Source organism: Lolium rigidum, chromosome 3, assembly GCF_022539505.1.
Source record: "Lolium rigidum isolate FL_2022 chromosome 3, APGP_CSIRO_Lrig_0.1, whole genome shotgun sequence".
In the NCBI taxonomy this organism is placed as follows: Eukaryota; Viridiplantae; Streptophyta; class Magnoliopsida; order Poales; family Poaceae; genus Lolium; species Lolium rigidum.
In genome coordinates this window covers 329,596,826-329,604,553 of record NC_061510.1, presented here as the reverse complement: position 1 = coordinate 329,604,553, position 7,728 = coordinate 329,596,826, and the positions used below count along the sequence as shown (strand labels likewise).

The 7,728-nt window shown below is 42.6% G+C and overlaps 1 long non-coding RNA gene across 5 annotated transcripts; it reads right to left on the bottom strand.

Annotated features, from left to right (window-relative positions):
* Positions 1-2,536: 2,536 nt before the first annotated feature.
* Positions 2,537-7,524, bottom strand: LOC124703868. Of its 5 annotated transcripts, none has more exons than XR_007003375.1 (6): positions 6,273-7,524; positions 5,545-5,642; positions 4,509-4,689; positions 3,772-3,831; positions 3,129-3,680; positions 2,537-2,954 (listed from the first exon to the last, which is right to left on the bottom strand). It is a non-coding gene; the product is annotated as an uncharacterized LOC124703868 (long non-coding RNA). The 5 variants fall into 5 exon arrangements; XR_007003376.1 differs by having other exon boundaries at positions 2,537-3,432; positions 3,603-3,680; XR_007003377.1 differs by having other exon boundaries at positions 2,537-3,680; positions 6,273-6,388; positions 6,576-7,524.
* Positions 7,525-7,728: the final 204 nt, after the last annotated feature.

The following is a 7,728-nucleotide window of genomic DNA, read 5'->3' as shown; positions in this document are numbered from 1 at the left end:
GTAGTATTCGTCGTCGCTGTCCACCATGATCTGAAAAGGACACATTTTAGTTCGAGCATTTGAACGAACACCTCGTAGGCGGAGGCGATCCAAATGCTTCTCTAGGGACCTGCAGCTATGGCCGTCTCAGCCGACTTGCGGTCTGGAAAGACGGTGCAGGAGAGCTCACCTCCGGCGGAAACGGCGCAGCTGCGAACGGCGGGAGGTGTCGCGACGGTGAGAGGACAATAGCGCCGGCGGCGGCGTCCTCCGACTCTGCTACGACTCGGCGATAGCAGCGCGGGACCTCGACCTATGCTTCCGCCCCGCTTGCCGGCGTCTCGACGACGATGGCCGGCGTCGACGCGCTCCCAAATCGCCGGTCCGTGGGTGGCGGCGGAGCGGTGGGGAGATGTGTGCGACGGCCTTGTGTTTTGGGTGGCGGACAGGGCGGGCCGGGGCGGACAAGGGGAGGACGCGAGCGACCAGCCTTTCGCGTCCGCGGCCACGCAAACCCGTCCAAGATTTGGGCCGGGTTTGGGTCGTCCCGGACGCCGCGGCCATCCGTTTTAGGGATGGGTCCGCGCGCTGGGCCGCGTTTTTGTCTGTTTCGACCCATCCGGACGCGCGGGCGCGGGATGGGTCGCCCGGTTGGAGATGCCCTAAGACAGGGGATGGTCTCAAGAGGATAGCCCGAGTTTGCAGCAGCCGACACAGCAGCCCGTGTTTGTAACCGGCAATGTTACGGCTCATTGGAGAGCACCTCCCCGGTCAAGTGATTATAATACAAATGTTACTTTGCTTTTTCCATAAAGTTGTTTCAAATTTTAGAAGTTAGACTTAAGACAAAAGCTGAAAACACACTTATCCTTGGACGGAACGATCTTGTGACACTTGAATAGTGTATCTAGTAATGTTATGTGGCTAGCATCCCAAATTACTTCTATGCATATTTTCCTCATTTTAACAATATCTAGTACACAACTTCTTCCATCGCTAATTCAATCAACTAGCAAGGATAGGCGCGGCGGCACGCCGCGCCCAGCCAGGAGCTGAAGAATGAGTAACATTTTTTCATCATGTTAAATTACGACTGTGATGTGATAGCAGAGTAACATGATACCATATGGAAGCCAGCACAATTGAATTGGCAAATTTTTCTTTTAATGAACTATAAAATAAGTTAACATCTTCGTTACTTTATGTCCAACGTGCAAGGGAACATGAAACAAAGCATCATATTTATGTAAAATACAAAGTTGATGAGAAAAAGAATGTATTGCGCAGATTCATTGCTTCCCTTTGCAAACACATAATAGTATTTCTCCCCTTCATGCTTCCTGAGTCCCGAAGAAAAAAAAATCACCATCCAAAGGCAGATGCAGGTATTGAAGGGTTTGAAGCAAGTCACCGAAGTGCGTATTTGACTTGAATGTTTTCTAACACAGGAGTGCTTGTCCTAAATATATGAATTGCTCCCAGAACATGTTGTCTAGAGAACACATGAAAATAACTTTGTAATTCGTGTATCAAGGAAGAATAACGAATCAGTGATATACAAATTAAAGAATACAATGGCGAAGCAAGAACCTGCAAATCATTTTAGTATTATAAGCTTGCGCCCGCTGCATTATCTTTTTTGCATACGTAGTTCATATCAACTGTTTCTGAGATATAGTAAAGCAAGTTTGATTTTACTTGTAATTGTATTGGTTGGCTTGTACATTGATGGACCAAGTTAAGTTACAGCCCACTCGTGGCATCAGTTTTTAAAGTCACGGATGGCTAAGAGGATAAAATTAAAGAGGGAAAAAAGGCATAGCAAACGGTCTGATCAACCCCTCTTCCTCAATATAATAGTAGTAATAATAAACCAGAGCAAGAGAGTAGAGTGATGGGCTCTATTCCGTCGCCGTATGTGCTCGTGCAGCCCGCTGCGAGCAGTACCCCCTCGAAGATTGGGGATTGACCTGGTATGTCACTGTTTCTTAAGTATCTACTATGAGGCTATATACTGAAAATGAATCTTTTTTATGCTGGAACTCCGAGAGTAATCCGAATCTGAAACTGAAACTATAGGGTTTGATAATTGCTCTTGACAATTCTATAAATTTACCTGAGCTTGTTTTCCTAGCTTAATATGCAGTTATTTATAATTAAATTATCGTGTGTGCATATTAAGTTATTAACTTGTACCATAGTATTCCAGGAAACAAAAAATTAAGGGATCCAAAGAAGTAAAGCCGGCAGGACAAAGTAATTTCGATGTTCTGAAACTGGCTTGTGATCTGCCTAGCTCACTGAATTGACGATAAATTCAGTAACAAACACTACTTAACAGAGACAAAGTGTCGTGCCCAAACTGGAATAATGAATTTCAACACTTCAACATTTACAAACATAAAACATGTAGTTACAATATACTTCAGCTGAAACCACGGATAGTGCTTGCACTTCGGAACCAGTCATTTCAAATTTAGCGGCAGGAGAAACTTAATAAGTAACAGTTGCACGAAAAAAAATAAAAACTAAAAAACTAAAAGAACAGCTGCACACATTAAAGGAGTAAGTGGAAACTTCTTCGTCTTGCGTAAAGAATTGATCCTAGAAAACAGAGCAACAAAAAACCATGATACATATGCAGAATATGCAAGAGGAGAAAAGAAAAGAACACATGCGAACCAACACACCTACACCTCACCAAGCACTGCATATGTTCAGCAAACACTAAACTCTAAGAAATGAATTTTAACAGAGCTCAGCGAGGATGACCAGCAGTATGTGCACTTCAGTATCTGCTATTCTAAGCCTATTGCTGTGAGGAACTCCAACGGAAGAATGAGCAGGGAATTTAATGCTTCTAGTAGAAAGCTGAAAGAAAATAACAACGAAAAACAGCATCGACAGTGCTTCATCTCTGTCTCGAGTAGTTGGAACAGGTTAGTCTGATGATGCAGATGGTATCTTACTGCTTGCTGGGGGAAAAACAGAGTAAGATCAGTGTACCGCAACGGTAGTGTGTAATTTAATCTAGCATGTGCACTGAAGTGAATACCTAACAGAGGAGAAATAAATACAGAGTAGAAAAATAAGAAGAAACAATAATAAATAATATAAGCACTCGATCACATGTGCAGTGAAGTGAATACCTGACAGGACTATTGTCGACTGCACGTGTCTGCAGGACCTCAAATGAGTTGCATTATATGAAAATAGAGGAGGGTTATCAGGTTGTGGAATGATTTCCTGAACTTTTGAGCACTGAGTAATTTTGATTCTGTAAGGATGATCTGCTACTCTGTATTTATTCTGCACATCAGCAACGATGAATTTTCTAAGGTGTAAGCTGAACCTTCTTTTAGCCGTGCCTTGAATTGATCTATATGATTAGTTGGCGTACATCCTTTCATCATGTTCCCTTGGGACGGAAGCAAGATTTTAATGCTTCTTGGACTGAAAAAAAAAACTGCATTAAGAAATTCATACAAACTCACCTCAGTAAACCTAATCAGAAAGCACATCATCTAGAATCTCATCAACCACAAAGGAATTCGAGTAGAAACAGTTGGCTGTAGGTAAAGCATCAGAATATAAGCAGAAAGTTATCCTAAACCATAGTGTACCGAGAAATTTCAACACATGGCACGGCATACAGTAGTATAATGAGGAGCAAGCTTGGTGTTTTCCAAAGAGGACAAACCCTGGAATCAAAAGAATGAGGAATTAAATTAATGAACGAAACAGATATAGCATGTACGTGGAATATATAAGAAGAAAAAGATGAGTATATACATGAACCAATTCGTATAATGCCGACCAATCAACTCGCATAATTATGGTGGAAAACAAACACTGCAAAACAAAGCAAAGGAAACTGACATTAATTAATAAAACATGAACTATTAAATATCTTACATGAAAATAAATCAGCTATCCCCAGATGCACATGTCCTAATAATATAAGTGTTGTGTATCATATTAACCGAAATAGAAATTAGTTCAGAAGGAACACACCTTCCAATACATCATGTAAATCTTGTAGCAAAGTATGTTGAGTAAATTGTGACTCTTTGTGGCAACTTAATTACTCAAGAAGACCTATAAGTTCAGAATCTGAACACTGAATCGTTTACTCAATATGTCAACGTCGCCTTCAAATAATACTTAGGCCTCATTCCATTTGTCAGCATTTTAATTAGCCCGTTAGAACGGTGTACTGTTATTGAGACTAATCACTGATGCTAGATTGGTCATATTTTCTTGCATTGAAATATTTTGCATTACTACACATGAATCCAAAGATAAGATAATCTATGATTAGAGCTACTTAAAATGATGGCCAAAGTACGTGGTAGCAATAATAATTTTGTTGAAGTCACAACCGTCAGCCCACTGACACACAACATAACACTCATTTACCCATTTAGCTTACATTGAACTATATGAGTATAGCGCACCAAGTGTGCATATTTTAGCCACCAACTACATCGCCCAAGAAATTCTGAAATATAAATGAAGATCTAACATACCTTGTAACAGAAGAAACTCTTAAGTGATGCTTGGGGTCGGGCAAAAAAGAAAGAAGATGACCGTGTGCACATCCTGCATCTTAAGGTAGCTCTCGAGGCACCGATTCATCTTCCAACTATGTCGATCCAGATTGTGTGGATGATAGTTCATATATCCTCCTAGATTGCTTGTTGGCCAGAGCTGCATTACAAAAGATTAGATCATCTAGTGAGCACCCCTTTCCACCATTTTAACAGATGCTGAAAGGGCACTACTTGTATTTTAACAGATGATTAATTCACTCCGTTATAGCAATTTGTAATGTAACTAAAATATATGGTAATTAGCAGTTCTAGTGACAGATTTAAGAATAAGAATATGGTCTTGCCACAGGAACAATTCATTAGCAGTTCTAGCTTTGGTGCTTGGCCCAGCTCGACCTACAGGCATGGCATCTTCTCACATGAAAATATATTTTCTACCTCTGAGTAGAAGAGCTATGACCTGTGGTAGAAGAGGTTTGCTATAGAGGCAAAGAAAAACATGCGCCCATGCTTTGCCAGTTTGATATAACTTTTATTACTGGTTGTTTCTTGAGATTACTAAATACTTTAGTTCAGGAAAAGAACATTTGGACATGTCGTTAATTTTTTCCTTACATGAATAAAGAAAAACTCAATTGCAGGGAAGAAATATATTTCTCAATTAATGTGTAGTACAGCTGCAATAGAGACAAGTACCATAAAGGCTAGAAACTTTCATAATCACAGCTGACCAAGATTATGCTGGAATGTTGAATAAAAACTTTCAGTTGGTAGCCTATTTATAGTGGCACGTAGGAAATCTACCGTTCTGGTTGATGCATTTTTGTAGCACTAAGAAAGTAAATGCATTGTAGGCAAACATAGGAAGTTTCAATTAATTAAGACAAAGCAAGTATATGCAATGCTTACTCCATGAATGGCATTGTATATCAATACACCTGGATTCAATGTAGAGTAATACATTCCAAATGCCTAACTATTTTATATGAGATAACGAATACAAAATACTTACCATTTTCTTCGTGTCATATCTAGCAATAAAACCAACACCTGAATTCCTTTGTGGTGTCAGCTGAAATCAGTTCCCAATGAGAGGTTCTGCGTGACACTCTGAAATGCACAGGGGCAAAATATGCACGCTTATGATCTAAGTCTCAAAATGATAGAACAGAACTTAATCATCTTATATACTACAATATCTCAGTTTCTTTTCGAAGTTTAAACTCTTCAGTTGCATATAAATTGAATACAAATATGAGAAAAACAGTCTTATCTAGAGAATTGTCTCATCATCTAGACTATTCAACAAACTATTAGGTAAAACACTTACCCATAGTGCCTAGCTAAATACTGGATGATAGTTCCATGGTTAGTGTACAAATTTAGGGTTGCATCTGGTTTCGAAAACATTTTTAATTCTTCTTGATACGAATATTGCGATTCTTTGGATAGGTAAATTTGGAGCAGACTGAACAAAGCTAAGATCTTTATTTTTTTTATTCTATGGGTCTTGAGTTGTTCAGGAGAGAACTCTAAGAATTGTCTGAACTTCAGTTTGTATGCACATTGGGTGGCCTAATGATGCAAATAAGAGCATGAAGATCTACTACATCAACACCATGCCAGCCTACAACCCGGCCATCTTTACTCTCTACAGAATACTAAAACAACTGATTCAATAGAATGACTGTACATAGGAGTTGTGCAATAAGAGAGGGAGGAGAGGGCGGAGAGTCGTACCTGAAGCAGCAAGCTAGAGCTCCATGATACAACAGCGTCAAGATCATCAAGGCCATGGTGTGGACGTCACCACTCTTGTCCTAGTCTGCACGGCTCGTGCTCAATCCCATGGCACGCTGGAGATGGTAACTGACATTGTGTAAGTGTCTGACGAATTGACTAATTGACAAATTGATTCAGAGTGTCCCTGATGTCACCGCCGCGGGGCTCCTTGCCGCCACCCGATACCCTAAGGTTGGAGTGACATCATGTTGAGCTCATCATCGGCCGGTGCGGGAGTCGCTGGTATTCATCGTGGCTAACCTGGTGTAACTCCTCGAGAAATCGACAGTCACAGCCCGGGTAAAGACGGTAGCTGGTGAGATCATCACGAATCGACCACATTAGTTACAACACCACCGGAGACGATGCCATCGGAGCGAAACCACAAATTCCCCGGTAAACCGCAAACGGGGAGCTGAACTCCAACCCCATATGAAAATAAAATGCTCTAAGCGTGAGCGGTCTTTAATCCAAGCGCTAATGTGCAGCATACATGAAACAATATTACTGTACTTTTTCTATATACGACTGAACTGCAGGAGAATGTTGAATAGGATGACGATTCTGGAGTCAGGACACTGGATTCCTCTTGCCGTTGCATACCAGCGGCAATCACGGCCTAGCAATCTAGAGATTGAATATATGAGAAATTCGAGTGGAAACGGAGAAGCGAAGACCAGGCTCGTCAATGCGGCAGCAGGCCCTTTTGAAGAAAAGGGCGGACGCGATGGCGGCCCTAGGTGGAGATGCAGGCGGAGGCAAGGACAGCATTGTTGGGCATCCCAGCGGTGGAGAAGCGGTCAGCAGGTCATTCGAGAAGAGGAAACCAAAGGATTCATATACTGAATGCACGACAACAGAGAACCGACGGAAGCCATTAAAGTAGATATGTTGTGGAGCTCAAATTAAGAGGCCTGAAATCCCCAAATCGAATTTCAAATTGGGGGTATTGGGCAGAGGAGGAAACCTGGGGAGAGGTAGGGAGTCCACCACGCCTTGCGCGTTCGACGTGCTCCAACAAATTTGGTCTCCTCCACGTCTCGCGCCACCAAATCAGAGGTTGCCCAGAAGAGACCATCATGAGGAGCGGCGCCTGTGAGGATAAGATAGTGGGTCGTCATCGATTGCTCCCAGATGCTGCCCACCACCGCCTCGCCAACGGCCGCGTCGCCCTAACCGTGAATGACATGACGGTAGGGCTGCAGGCGAGCGAGACGCGGGGGCGGGTAGCAAGCACGCATGCCGGTCGGCGCCGTCTGCGTGGCCTCGAGCGAGCCGCGCGTTCTTTCCTCGCGTGAGGCGGACCAGCCGGTTGGTCGATCGATCTTCCTCCCCTTTTGGTGTGAGAAATCAGCAGAGACGCATGCTCGCTTACGGAGCTTGGTCACCACGCATAGCACGGCCACGCAACACG